Raw genomic sequence first — 16,111 nt, 5'->3', positions numbered from 1 at the left:
AAGTATTATCGGGCGCTTCTTTAAGTAATAATAGTAACTTTCTAAGTATATTTTTATAGTAATTAGCTTACCGGCTAAATATATTTACCTTAGCGTTCTCCGAATCCTTTTTATAGTTAATTTAAAAATTAAATTCCGAGAGGAACTTTAACTATTGTATTTACCGTACGTTAAGGACCTTTATAGTAATAAAGTACTGTAGATTTTTATAATCTATATAGATCTATACCTTATACTTAGTACTGCTAAGGTATAGCTTTTACTTCTCGAACGTTTCGATAATAGCGAGTAGTTCCTTATCGTAAATCGGGTAGTTCTAACGTACTTCTTTAAGCTTCTTCGAAAAAAAAGTTACCGGATATAGTTTACCGTCGTCGTCTTACTACCTTAATTATTTACCGATCGTATAATTTAATATATCCGCTTTAATTTTAAATAGTCGATTAGGGTTTAATAATTTAAGTATTAGGTCCTTTAAAATAGCTTTTTTTAGCTTCTGGAAGGCTTATTTCTCTTCTTACCTTTACCGGAACTTTACGTCTTTCTTAATTAAATAATTAAATAGTCTCGCGATACTTACGTAGCCCCGGATAAATATCCGATAAAAGTTTATAAACTTTAAAAATTCCTTAATATATATTTATAATTACGGCGTAGGCTAGTTTTTAACTACCGCGATTTTCTTAAGCTTTATACGAACCTTACTTAACGATATTAAATATCCTAAATATACTATTTTCTATATATAGAACTCGCTTTTCTCCTTATTAATTAAGAGTCTAGCTCCGTATAGCGCGTTAAATATCTTTCGTATATACCGCTTATACTTTTTTAAAGTGCGTAAATAAATAAAAACGTTATTAAGGTAATATATTATTATTTTATCGAGGTACTTCCGTATCGTATAGTTAATAAGAGATTAAAACGTCGTAGGCGCATTAATTAGCCTAAATAGTATTACGAGATACTTAAAATAACTATAAAATATACGAAACGCTATTTTTTATTTATTTCCTTCTTTAATCCGTATATAAGCGTACCCGATAGGTATATTTAAGCGTATAAAGTATCGCGCCTTTACTAATTAACTTTATAACTTAAATATTAACGATAGCGGATAATTATTTTTTACCGTTTCGTTATTTAATTAGCGGTAATCTATATATAATCGTAAGCTACTATCTTTTTTCGGTACGAAAAATACGGGGTATTTTACTAATAATATAGACTCTTTAATATATTTTTTTTTTAAATTTTTATTTAAGTATTTCCGTAATTCTTTACTTTATTTATTATTAATATAATAAACTTTAAATAGCTATAGCTTAGTTCCTTTTTTTAATTTAATTTCGTAATCCTACGGTCTTTACTTTAAAAGCCCTTTTAAGTATTTAACCGTAAAGGCTAGATATCCTTAATATTTTACCGGTATTACTTTTTTCTTACCTTTCTTTACGTTATTATAATAAATATATTTATTAGCCTTCGATATTTCTATTAACGTCGTTAACTTTATTTTTTCGATCTTACTACCTATATTAATAAAATATATTATTATTTCCTATACTCTTTACGGTAGTATCGTAAAGGATATTTATTTTATACTTTACTCTATACGTATTTCTAATTTTCTATCGTTAATTAGATACTTTTAAAACTCTTTTAATTATAAGTAGCTACTATCCTTTTAATCGATATTTAGGTTATAGTCTTTATACTATAGTTACCTTAGGATTATATCTTTCGAGGGTCCTATATTTATAATATCGAATATAATTAATATTGTTTTTCCTTTAACTATAATATTTAGAAGTAGTATTTCCCTATAGACCTTTTATATAAGAAATGGTCCTTATATAACGATTTATTTTTTTTTTTTTTACGGTATATAAGCTTAATATACAAACTATAACGAAATTAAATTCGTTTTTATATTACCGTTTATTAATATTATTATTTAGAGATCCTTCTATCGTATAATAATTTAAAAATATTTATTTTTCTTACTTCCTTCCTATACGGTAACGACCTTGCTAATAAGCGCCGGGTTATTATCCTATACCTTCGCCTTACGTTAATACCTTCGAAAATACCGTTCATAGTCCGTTAAAGGTTAACGGCCCCCGCGAAAGGCCGTAAATCATTTCTTAAACGGTTATATCGTTTAAAAGCGTCCTTTTACTTTAGATTAACTAATAATATAAAGTTTTTTAACTACGCCTACCTAGCTTCCTCTTATTTTCCGTCTTTAGTATTTTTTTATACTTACGCTTAATAACGGTTTTTTTACTTAATTTTAAGTATCTTAACTTAATAATATCGTTTAACTTTCTTTCGTAAATATATAATATAGTCTAGGCTTTAATACTATTTTAATACTATTTTTTTCTATAAATATATACTATCGTTTATATTCTAACTATCTATATATTCGATATAATACTTTATATATTTTAATACGATTTATATTACTTAAAGGCTATCCTTTAGTTTAATTAAATCTTAAACTTTTTATAAAACGTAGTCGTTTAAATCTTTTTATTAAGCTTTTTCTTACCGGGTTATAATCCTTTTAATTAACTATAGCTTACTTTCTTTACTTACTTTATATACCGGCTAATAATTATATAGCGACTTACTTTAATAATACTTTATATATTCGTATATAATATATTAAAACTAAGGTATTCTCCGATACTTCGGATACTTAGGATAAAGCTATACCGTATCCTTTTTATAGGGTATATACTATATAGGTATTAATATATTTTTTAATAATTTCGCGATTCCGATACTAGCGACCTTCCTACCTTTTTAATACTTTTCCTAGCTTTTATATAAAAGTTTTATAAGCTATAATATATCCTATAAAATAATAATTCTATATTTATTATATTATCTCTTTAATATTATTTACTTAATAGGTCCTTACGTAAGACCTTTATCTTTAACGACCTTCGTAGTAACTTCCGTAATAATTTATACTATTTAATTTTATAAAGCCTATATTTAAAAATCTTTTTTTTTATATTTCGCTTTTAACCTTTTTAATATTTCTTTTATTTCCTAAAACTCTATATTTTCCTATCCGGTATACTAATTAGAGTTTTTTTCGGAGCTTATCGCTTTACTTTATTAATATTTAATAGCTATTACTTTTATAATTTTTAGTCCCTTTAATATAGTAATTAATACGATTTCCTTTTTTTATCCGAGCCGTTTAAGTGCCCTATAGTCTTTTTTAAAGTATTTTGCTTTACCGTAGTTAAAATATTTAAAGTTATTTTTATTTTAACCTCGGCCTTACGGCCTTTACTGCTATATAGTATTAACGTTTATCGGTCTTAAGTATATAGTGCCGGAGTAGCTAATACTAAGGTATTTCCGTTTACGTTTATTATTAAAGCGGTTACTATTAAAGTATCCTTTATAGCTATTACTATAGTTACCTCTACTGTTACCTCCTTTCTTTTTTATATAATACTTAAATTACCGATCGTCGATCTATATAACTATAATAATATATTTATCGATAGTATCGGGCCTTATCTTTTTATATAATTTATTCTTTACTTTATCCTTAAAGCTATAATAAAAAAGCTATATTAATCCTTTATTATTAATAGCGTTACGTAAGTTATTAATTTTAAATTAAGTTACGTAGTTGGCTACCGAACGCGTTTAGCGTAAACTTAAGAGTTTACCCTATACGCGCCTTACTTTATTATACTCCTTAAATACTTCCTTAAGCTTAACCTTAAAGGTACGATAGCTTTCGAAGTATTCTATAATAATTTTTTTTTAATCCTCCGGCTTTTACTTATAATAATTGTCGAGGATAGGCTCGAATTATATAAAAGCCCTATCTTTAAGCCTAGTAACCGCGAAAATTATTTTTAACTTTTCGTTAGTAAATTAGTTTAGGTATTAACGAAAATAAATTTTAAATTAAATTAAAAACCCTTTAAGCTTTACCTTTTTTCTTTTATAGCGCTCCGGTATTAGAAACTTAATAATCGACTTAAACGTAATTAAAATAGCGAAAATCTATTCCCGGGTCTATTAAGCTTTATCCTCGAGCTTTTTAAAACGCTTAATAATTTACTTTACGGTAAAAGGTATAGGTCTAGCGGAAGGTCCTTCGGCGTTTAGGCTAGACGGGACGCCTTTTATTTAAACGTTTTTAGGTCCGGCTATAGTAGTAAAGAAACGCTTTTAATTTATTTATAATAGAGTTAAAGTAAATATATAATATATAACGAACCCTTATCTAGAACCTTTAAAAGAAATATCGGTTAAAGGTACTTCTAAATAATCCTAGTTCGGTATAGCTAAATAATATATAATAAAATATCTCGATATAAATACTAAATACCGTAAATATAATTTAAATTATATATTACGGAACTATTTATTTACGCTAGCTAATTCCTCCGTATATATAGTCCTCGCGCTAAGCCTAGTACCGTTCTGGATCGATTAACTCGACCCTCGATCCTATCGATACTATTACCTCTGGAGTTAGCTCTTCTAGATCGATCCTCGATCCCACTAATCCTATTTTAATTAGTCTTTGCTTATATACTAACGATTAGTCCGTGGTGCGCTCTACGCCCCACTAGGTATTAAGCTGTGATATATTATTATATATTATTTAGCTATATCGAACTAAAATTATTTAAAAATGCTTTTAACTAGTATTTCTTTTAGAGGTTTTAGATAAAGGTTCGTTATACTTTAGCTACTCTATATTCTCCTTTGCTACTACTTTTTCCTCCACTACCTTCCCTTTAATGCGGGCCTCTTTTAGTTTATAGAGCTTTATAAACTTAAAATTCGAGTTTTTTTTATTTAATTTACGCTTTTTTTTTACTTCCTAAGCCTTTTAAGCGTTTTATTAGTACTTTACCGTATTAGCTTTATAGATAAATACTTATAACGAACCTTTATCTAAAACCTTTAAAAGGGGTACTAGTTAAAGGCACTTTTAAATAATCCTAGTTCGGTATAGCTAAATAGTATATAATAATAGCTTATTTTAATTACAATAGTCTAATACTAACGATTGTAACTTATATTATATATTGCGGAACTACCTATTTATACTAGCTAGTTCCTCCGTATATATAGACTTTAGGACCCTAAAGTGCTTGTCGTGTTATACCTCCGGTTATTCCTAGTACATTATATTTTGCAAAGTGCTTATCGTGTTATGCCTTCGATTATTCCTAGTATATTGTATCCTGTAGAGTGCTTATAGGCCTTAGCGCCGTAGTACTCTTTAGATAACCTTAATTAGCTATCTCTTAACTTCCTTAATAATTAGCTAGGGACGTCCTGCGCCCTATATACTCCGCGGCCTGCCGTTAGATTAACTGTAATAATATTTTAGATTTTAATATAAATATAGTATTAGTAAAAGTCTTTACTATAAGCCGTTTTCCGGCCGGTAAGTAAGTCTTTAACCTTTTTAGTTACTTAGGAATTCTTTACGGTATAGAAAGTAAGTATTTTTAAAGAGAGATTTAAAGGTATTATAGGGACTATTACTTAGTTTAAAAAAAGCGGTTTACGTTTATATATAGGCTATAATGCTATCCTACTTTAATGGCTAATAATATTTTTTTTCCTAAAGTCCTATTTACGGGTAAAGTTATATAGCTGGACTAAATCGACTTTACCGTTAAACGTAAAATTAATAAAAACGTCGTTTATAATTATAAGCCTCTTATACACCTTTTTTATATTAAAAAAGTAATTAATATTAAAGGGTTATAGACCGTAAAAGTAATAGAAAAGTAAGAAAAAAAAATATTATTTCTATAATACCGGATTATAAAGTCGTTAATAATATATATTAAAATAGGTGCTATTAAGGCTTATAAATATAGGCTTAAATAGCTATCGGCACAGTATATTAAAAGCGAAAAAGACTTTAACTGCAGTATTCGATAGTTACCGTAGCATTAAAGGAAGGAGGATTATAGGGGCGGCGCCCTATAATATATAAAAGAGAATTATTATAATATAGGTTTATAAGGTATTAATAAATATAGTAAATTAATATATTAATTAAACTTTATAGATTAAAAAATACTATAGTAAATAAAGTATAAAGTAAAGGTTTTATAGGCTATTAGCTTTTTATTTACTTCCCGAAAGTAATTTTATTTACGGGCCTAAACGCGCGTTTTTAAGGCTCGAACGCTCGCTAGATATATTATTTAAATATAAAGTTATAAACTATATTACCGCTACCGTTTAATTACTATAGATTATATTACCGTTACCGTTTAATTATTATAAAGTACTAGCTTTAACGCTCGGCCTTCCGGGACCTTAAATTATTTCCGGAAGCCGAACCTCCGCTTTAGTAATAAAATAGTGAGAAAACACACAAACCAACCACAACACCATAAATATACCCTTAACAGGGTATATAAATGAGCGGACCTCCGTGACAGTAGCTCGCTCGCAGGCCGCACTCCACGTAGGACAAAGAAAAGACTCTATAGGCTCGCAGACCACATAATAAGTACCTGATCGGCCTAATCAGAGGGCCAGAATTACCTGCACGCGTGTAAGGCACAAAAATATAAAGAAATAAAAGTCGATAATCTATTTAAAATAGAATGTCCGAAGTAAACCGCTTATATATATAACCCCTAAACCTCCGAATCTTCCGAGAGCCCTACTTCCTTACTTAAACCTTTAGACCTATGGCCGCACCCTAAACTAAATCTCCCTTCGCATTTAATTATTATAAACTAGTAAGTAAATATATATATAAAAAAAAATATCTTTTTTAAGCGAAAAAAAAATATTATTTAATAAAAAGAAAAAAAAATAATTTAATTTTACTACTCCCTTATTTATTTTCCTTTAATTAGAGAAAGAAATATCCTTACTTTTCGGATCTTAAAGTATATTTCCGTTCCTATCGAGTTATTATAATTAGCGACTTAACGATTTTTTCTCTTTATTTTTAAGGAACTTTAGGAACCTACTTTTATTTTATAAAATAAAATATATAATTAAATAAAAAGTATATTATTAGCGACTTTAAATAATTATAAATAAAAGGCCGGATAATTATTAGCCTAAAAAGAAGCGGCGAGTTTATTATTATAAAAATACGGAGCTTAAAAGGAATTACTATTTTATTTAATTATTAAAAATCGTTTAATATACTATATAATCTAAATTTTTTATAATTAAAGGGAAAACTTATAATATATTTATTTTCCTTAATAGTAATAATTAAAACTAACGGAAAACAAAAGAGTAAAGTAAACCGGAGAAATAATAGGGATTTAAATAACGATAAAAAAATATTTAATAAGTAAAATCCTTCCATATTTATTAAGTTTTTTAAACCTTTCCTCCTCTATTTTTTATTATATACCTTTTAATTAAGCTTATACCTTAAAAACCTCTTTATATAAACTATTTATAACCTTATTATTTTTTTCCTTACTATACTTATAGTTTTATAGTTTTTATAATAACGATTTTTTTTTAAACCTTTATTACCGTTAAATCCTCCTTTTTACTATATAAAGTACTTCCCTAAAAATAAATATAATAATACTTTAAAACCTAAAGATTATATTCTTATATTCCGCTTTATTTACCGTAAATTAACTTCTTTATTTTTACGTTAAAATTATATTAAAAAGTATAACGGATATAAAATATTAAATAAAAAATAACGTCCGCTTAATACCCTTTTTAATCCTTCGATAAGTCTATATAAATTAAAATACTAGTAGTAACGTTATAAATATTTATTATTTAGTAGCTTCCAGTATTAATATAAATAAGGAGGACCTAATATCGTTAATTAAAAGCGTTATAATTATTATTAAGTAGGAAAAAACGTATTAACGATTTTATTATAATAAGGTTTAAAGGTTCTTTAAGGATTTATATATAACGCTTAAGGATTTCTTAAAAAAAGTACCGAAAAATATAAGTAAAGACTAAATTAATAAGTTATTACTTAGCTTTTAATTAACCTTAAAGATTATATATTATATAAATAAAGGAAGCTATATAGATATTATAAATATAAATCCGATTAAAGAATATCGTTATTTTTAAATTAAGAAAAAGATATTTAATAATATTAATCTAAAATTACCTTACGAAAGTAATATTAATTTAATTAAACCGTTTTTTTATAATATAATCTCTTAAGTTAATAATTAAGTTAAGGTTAAAACGAATAAATTAAAAAATATTATTACTTTAAAGAAGGAAGATACTATACGGAGGACTAAAGCTATAGACTTTATTAATACTTTAAAAGCGTATTTTCCGTATAATTTCTTTAACGAGATTATTAGGAAGGCTAAATTCCTTACTAATAATAAAATTTTTTTACAATATATTATAAATAAACTTCGGAAAAAGCGTTAATAATATTATTCTATAAAAAATTAAGAGAGAGTAGCGTATAGTACGATCTATAATTAAAGGGTTATCGAAAAGGAAGAAAAGCTAGCGTTCCTTTTTTTACTTTAAACTATATAAATAGTAAATCTTTATTTTTCGCTATTTACCTAGCTTATAAAATACGATTATTTAATATTTATATAAATTATTTAAAAAGGAAAGAGTACCCTATTAAATCTTTTTTCTATTAAAGCCTATAAAATAGATTATATAGTTCTATCCTCTAATTATAAATACTTATATTAATTTTCATTATTCTTACTTATTCTTTATTTTTTTTAATATTTATTAATTACTTTCTTATAATAGCTTTTTTTTTCGGGGAACCTACTATTTTATTTAATTAAATAGTAAAATAATAAAAAAATATACAAACCAACCACAACACTACAAATATACCCTCAACAGGGTGTATAAATAAACGCACCTGCGTAATAGTAGCTCGCTCGCAGGCCGCACTCCACGTAGGATAAAGAAAAGACTCTATAGGCTCGCAGACTACATAATAAGCACCTGATCGGCCTAATTAGAGGGCCAGAATTGCCTCCACGCGTGTAAGGCACAAAAATATAAAGAAATAAAAGTCGATATCCTATTTAAAATAGAATGTCCGAAGCAGACCGTTTATATATATAACCCCTGAACCTCCGAATCCTCCGAGAGCTTTACTTCCTTACTTAAACCTTTAGGCCTATAGCCGTACCTTAAACCAAACTTCCCTTTGCATTTAACTACTATAAACTAGTAGGTAAATATATATATAAAAAAAAAAAAATATTTTTTTAAATAAAAAAAAAATATTATTTAATAAAAAGAAAAGAAAATAATTTAATTTTACTATTCCTTTATCCATTCTCTTTTAATTAAAGAAAAAAATATATTTACTTTTCGGATTTTAGAGTATACCTCTGTCCTTATCGAGCTATTATAACCGGCGACTTAACGATCTTCTCCCTTTATCTTTAAGGAACTTTAAGAGCTTACTTTTATTCTATAAAATAAAGTATATAATTAGGCGAAAAGTATATTATTAGCGACTTTAAATAGTTATAAATAGGGGGCCGGATAATTATTAGTTTAGAGAGAAGTAGCGAGTTTATCGTTATAAAAGTACGGAGCTTAAAAGAAGTTACTACCCTATTTAGTTATTAAAAGTCGCTTAATATACTATATAGTTTAAACTTTTTATAATTAAAAGGAAGATTTATAATATACTTATTTCCTTTAATAATAATAATTAGAATTAACGGAGAATTAAAGAATAAAGTAAATTAGGGAAGTGGTAGGGATTTAAATAGCGATAAAAAGGTATTTAATAAGTAAAATCTTTCCGTATTTATTAAGTCCTTTAAGCCCCTCCTTCTTTATTTTTTATTACGTATCCTTTAATTAAATTTATATTTTAAAAACCTTTCTATATAAGCTATCTATAACCTTATTATTTTTTTTCTTATAATACTTATAGTTTTATAATTTCTATAATAACGATCTCTTTTTTAAGCTTTTATTACCGTTAAATCCTCTTTTATATTATACGAAGTACCTCCTTAAAAATAGGTACGGTAATATTTTAAAACCTAAAAACTATATTCCTACGCCTCGCTTTATTTACTATAGGCTAGCCTCTTTACTTTTATATTAAAGTTATATTAAAAAGTATAACGGATATAAAATATTAAATAAAAAATAGCGTCCGCTTAATACCCTTTTTAATCCTTTAACGAATTTATATAAACTAAAATACTAATAATAACGTCGTAAATACTTATTATTTAATAGCTTCCGGTATTAATATAAATAAAGAGGATTTAATATTGTTAGTTAAAGGTATTATAATTATCGTTAAGTAGGAAAAAGCGTATCGACGATTTTATTATAATAGGGTTTAAAGGTTCTTTAGGGATTTATATATAACGCTCGAGGATTCCTTAAAAAAAATATTAAAAAACGTAAGTAAAAACCGAATTAATAAATTATTACTTAACCTCTAATTAATTTTAAAGGTTATATATTATATAAATAAAAGAAGTTATATAAATACCGTAAATATAAGTCCGATTAAAGGGTATCGTTATTTTTAAGTTAAAAAAAAATATTTAATAATATTAATCGAAAATTACTTTATAAAAGTAATATTAATTTAATTAGGCCGTTTTCCTATAATATAATTTCTTAGGTTAATAATTAGGTTAAAGCCGAAGCGAATAAGCTAAAAAGTATTATTACTTTAAGGAAAGAAAATACTGTACGGGGGACTAAAGTTATAAACTTTATCGATACTTTAAAAATATATTTTTCGTATAATCTCTTTAATAAGATTATTAGAAAAGCTAAATTCCTTATTAACGGTAAATTCTTTTTACGATATATCGTAAATAGACTTCGGAAAAAGTATTAATAATATTATTCTATAAGAAATTAAAAAAAGTAATATATAGTACGATTTATAATTAAAGGGTTATCGAGAAAGAAGAAAAGCTAGCGTTCCTTTTCTTACTTTAAGCTATATAAATAGTAAGTCTTTATTCTTTATTATTTACTTAGCTTATAAGGTACGATTATTTAATATTTACGTAAACCGTTTAAGAAGGAAAGAGTACTTTATTAAATTTCTTTTTTATTAAGGCCTATAAAATAGGTTATATAGTCTTATCCTTTAATTATAAATACCTATACTAATTCTCTTTATTTTTACTTACTCTTTATTTTTTCTAATACTTATTAATTACTTTTTTATAATAGCTTTTTCTTTCGGGAAACCTATTACTCCGTTTAATTAAGTAATTAACAATTTTACTACTTAAATATCTATAACCTCTTTTATTAAAAAACTTTTTAATTAAGTTAAAGGAATCCTCGACCTTATAGTATACGATTAATCCGAGGTTACTATTAATTTTATTTAAAAGCTTTTACTTACTATCTTTACTTATTATTTTACTAACCTTACCCGCGCTTTTAATAATTAAAATATTATTTATAAAAGGTACGTTTAGATTTAACGTCTTACTTACATTTATAACTCTATTATACTTAAAAAAGTTAATATTTATTATAATATTTCTTTTCCCTATTAAGCTACTCTTTAGTACCTTAAAATTTCCCTTTTAGATCCTAATTACGTAACGGTTCCCCTTTACTTTAAATAGTTCCTCCTTAATTTAACGAAAAAGGGAAGTAAAAAAAAGTAATAAATATTTTTTAAGGATATTAATATAAATAAAATTATTATTAATTATATTTTTAAAGTATTATCGAGTAGTTTAGTTAAATAGGTTTTTATCGAACGGTTTAACAGGTAATTTTTCGGGCGTTAGCTTTTCGAAATCGTTAAATAGGTTTATTACTTTAAAGGCTTATTTATCTAAACTACCGGATTATTATAAGTATTACCTTTTTAATTAAACTTTAACCGATATTAATATACGGAATTTAATTATATTAATCCTTACGATAAGTACGATTAAAGTTATTATTAGTCTTTCGTAACGTTCTCCGATAAAACTAAAATTAAAGTAATATAATTATACTTTAGTTACGTAAAAAGAAAAGACTTCGATTAGAAATATAGGAATTATTAATATAAAGGTATTTATTATTTATAGTCTAGTATTAATAAAAATAATTATTACTTCGAGGATCTCGGTAATAATAAATTATTAAAATTAAATCGTAGTATAGTAAACTTAATTTTTAATAATAAAAAAGTTAATTAAAATTAAAAGTAAGAAAAATAATAAATTAAGTATAAAGCGCTTAAGAAATAGTAACTAAATAAAAAAAAAGAAAGAAAAGAAAAAAAATAATCTTCCTTTATTTCTAATTAAAGGAAGAAATATAAAAAGAAAAGGAGATAGGAAAAAAGAAATAATAAAAAAAAAAAAATAAAAACTAAAAAAATATAATATAATAATTTTTACTTTAAATAGTTATCTTCCTTAATATCTTTCCTCCTTTTAAAAATAAATAGCTTTAATAGCTTTATTCTTATAATATAAACTTTAATACCCTTTTAAAAAATAATAATTATAATATCCTTATTATTATTTTTTTTAATTACTTAAAAAGTCCTTTAGTTTACCTTTCTTTAAAACTACTTTTATACTTTTACCCTTCTTAAATCTCTTTTATATTTTAATATTCTTCCGTTTTATTTTAATCTTCCTCTTAATTATTATCCTCCCTAATATTTCTTTTACTATCTTTTTTTCTTTATCCTTATTTTTTACTATATTTATACCTTCCTTTACTTTATTTTTAGGTACTTACTTAACTTTTCCTAGTTTTAATTATATATCCGTATCCTTTTTATTTATATATATATCTTTTAACCTAGAAAACTTCTTTACTTTATTTAATATATAAAAAATTTATAACGGTACCCTATTTAACGTTTCTAAAAAATAATAAATATTATTTAGTTTAACCTTTTTTACTTTAAAAAAACCGTTTTAATAATACTATAACTTCCTTACTATACTTATATTTAACTTTTTATTTATTTTATATATTAATACTAAATTCCTCCTTTTAATTATATTACTTTTAAGCCTAATATTACGAATCCCTTTCCTATTCTTTTTCGCCGTAGCTTTTTATTTTACTATATTAATCCTCTTAACTATTAAAGTTAAATTTATTTTTTATAATTTTAATAGTTTCGCCTTTACTTTTATTAAATTTATAACCGCTCTTTCCTTTTAGTCTCTCTTTAATCTATTAGAACTAATCTTTTCCTATTAAACGACTTTTTATAATAGTATATTCTTTTCGATCGGCGTAATAAAGTTAAACTTATATATTAAATAAAAAGTATTATATTTATAAATACTTTATATCGTAATTCTATTAGTAAATAATATATAAAGGAACTATTACTTTTAATTCTTCCCTATCCCGTCTATTATTTTTATTAATATTAATATAATTAAAATATAATTAAACTTTATTACTCTATTTACTTTTACGTTATAAAGTAAAATTACTATCCGGAAAACTTCTAACCTCTTTAAAATCTCTATAGCTTCCTTTTTAAATTCCGATCCGCCGTTTACTATTACGATTAAAGGATAATCCTATCTAAAGATAATATCGTATAAAATAAAGTTCTTTACTTTAAAAGCTTTACTTAAGTTTAAAACCTTTATTTTCTAAATACTTAATTAAATTATCCCTTACCTTTAAAAAATAAGTTTTTTCTTTAGAAACTATTAATAAAAATTAAATATTTAAATATTACTTCGTAAATAAAATAATTAAAGGTTTAGTATATAAATATTAGTTTTTTTAACGCTTCGGGCTTTATTATTAATATTATTTATATATTTTAATTTAAGCTTCGATATTAATATATATACCTTTTTAATAATAGTTTTTTACTACTCGAGTATAGGTAGCTTCTCGTCCTTTATAACCTATTTTATTATAATATATATTAAAGACTTTTTTTTACTCGATTAAAGGATTAATAATTTTTTTAAAGGGAAAGCTTCTTTTATTTAGCTTAAAGAATAAAACTTTATTTTTGAGAATTATTTTTAAGGTATTATTTTTAATAATTTAAACGTTAAACTTTGTCCTAGCCCTTAACTCCGTATTAATCGCGAGGAATTCGGTAATAATATAGAAGTAAGGAGATTATAGTCCGTTTAAATAGGGGCCTTACTTAATAATTTCTTTTTTCTTTTTTTTAATATTTACCCGCTAAATACTTATTTCCTAGATATCGTTCTTCTAGATCCTTACGTTAATTTTATTATTAATATTTAGTTTTAACTTTTTTTCTTTTAAATTAGAGAAGTTAAATAGCTTTTTCGATAGTACGTTTACTATAAGGTTTTTACTTTTAAAAATATAAATAATAATAAAGTCGAAAAATCTAATTTATTTTAATTATTTTATTATTAAAGCGCCGGAAACGTTATTAGTTACCCCTTAGATTTAGTAGACTACTATTTAAGTATCCGTTTCTACCGTAAAGTATACCCCGAAAAAATACCTTTTAAATCTCTTTAAAGTATATAACAGTCCTTTTAATTCTCTCTTAATAGCATTATACCTTTATTTAACCGGGCTCTAAATATTACTTTTAAACCGATAAAAGTACTGTTTTTTATTAGGTCCTACTTATTTAATTACCGCTCTTTACCCTATTAAGTTTATATTAAAAATAATAAAAATTCTATTAAAACGATTATTATTAAACGTTAAAGAAGTTAAATATAGTACTTTTATAATTAAAAATATAAACTACTTTATTATACTTTATTAAACTTCTATTTATTCTTATTTCGTATCCTTCCTTATTAAGAAATATAGTAAAACTATAATTAAATTAAAGAGCGGTACCTATAATCGATAGTAGCCGGTAATCCTTAAGAAAGCGCGAATATCCTTTAAATTATAATAAGTTCGTTATTTCCTTATTTTTACTATTTTTATTTAATTAGGGAGGTATCCGTCCGGTATATAGAAATAATTAAAGATAATAATTTCTTATTTATATTAAAGGGATTTTATAATTATAATAGTAGCTCCTGTAAGTTTATAATTAAATAAGACTATATCGATATTCTTTAAATACTTTAAAACCTACTTTTTAACTCTTAACTTCTTTTCTTTATTATTATAGTCCTACTTTAACCCTTTTATTATAATATCGTTTAAGTATAGTTAATATATTTATAAAATAAAATTTTAAAAGACTTTAATTATAGCTTTTTAAAATTAAATTACCGAGTTAATAGCTCCTTAAAGTAAAATATATATCCTAAATAGGCTAATAAGTATCGCGAAGGTAGTAAAATCTTAGCTCGTTAAAACTAATTTAACTTAATTATATTTAAAAAAAAAGTCGAGTAAGGAAGTAATAAAGTACCCTTTAAAGTCTTTATTAAACTTTTTAATATTTAGAGAAATAAAGATATTTCGTTAAATAACTTTATTATATTTTTAAATATTATTAATTAAACGGAAATTACTATTTTTTTTCTTTATTAAAAACCAGTTATTATAGTAAAGACTATACGCTTCTTTAATAATATTTTTTTTAACCCGTTCCCTAAAGAGTTTAATAACTTTCCCTATAAGTAGTTTTAAAATTAAAATAGACTTACTTTATTATATATTATAAAAGATAATTTTAATATATTAAATAGGGAAAACCTTTTTAAAGATCTATCTATATTTAATAAAATCCTAAACTAAAGTAGCCTTTCCTATAAATAAAATTACCGTAAATACCTTAACTTTTTAATTTATTAAAATATTAATAGTTTATTTAATTAAATTAATTAATCGTTTTAAAGTAAAGTATAACTTTTTAATTACTTTAAAAAACTTAAAAACTATAATATTATCGAATTTTAAGCCGTATTATAAAGATTTTTTAACTACCGCTTATTTCTTTGCTTTTTAGTTTAGGTTTCCTTTAGGAGTATTATTATTTAACCTAATATTATTAATTAATTTTACTTTTTTATTTACCCTTTTATATATTATTATAGTAATAATAGTTTCCGTAAGCGTTAATTAAACTTATTTAAAAATAATAATTAAATTAATTTTAATATTATTTTTTTTTTAAAAAGGGGTAAGGGTAAAGGTAAGCAACGTTTATATAGTTATATAATAAAGAAGCTATATTAACCTAATT

This window comes from Podospora pseudopauciseta, chromosome 4, assembly GCF_035222475.1.
Source record: "Podospora pseudopauciseta strain CBS 411.78 chromosome 4, whole genome shotgun sequence".
In the NCBI taxonomy this organism is placed as follows: Eukaryota; Fungi; Ascomycota; class Sordariomycetes; order Sordariales; family Podosporaceae; genus Podospora; species Podospora pseudopauciseta.
The sequence above is the reverse complement of the archived record's forward strand: the minus strand, read 5'-3'. Positions refer to the sequence as shown.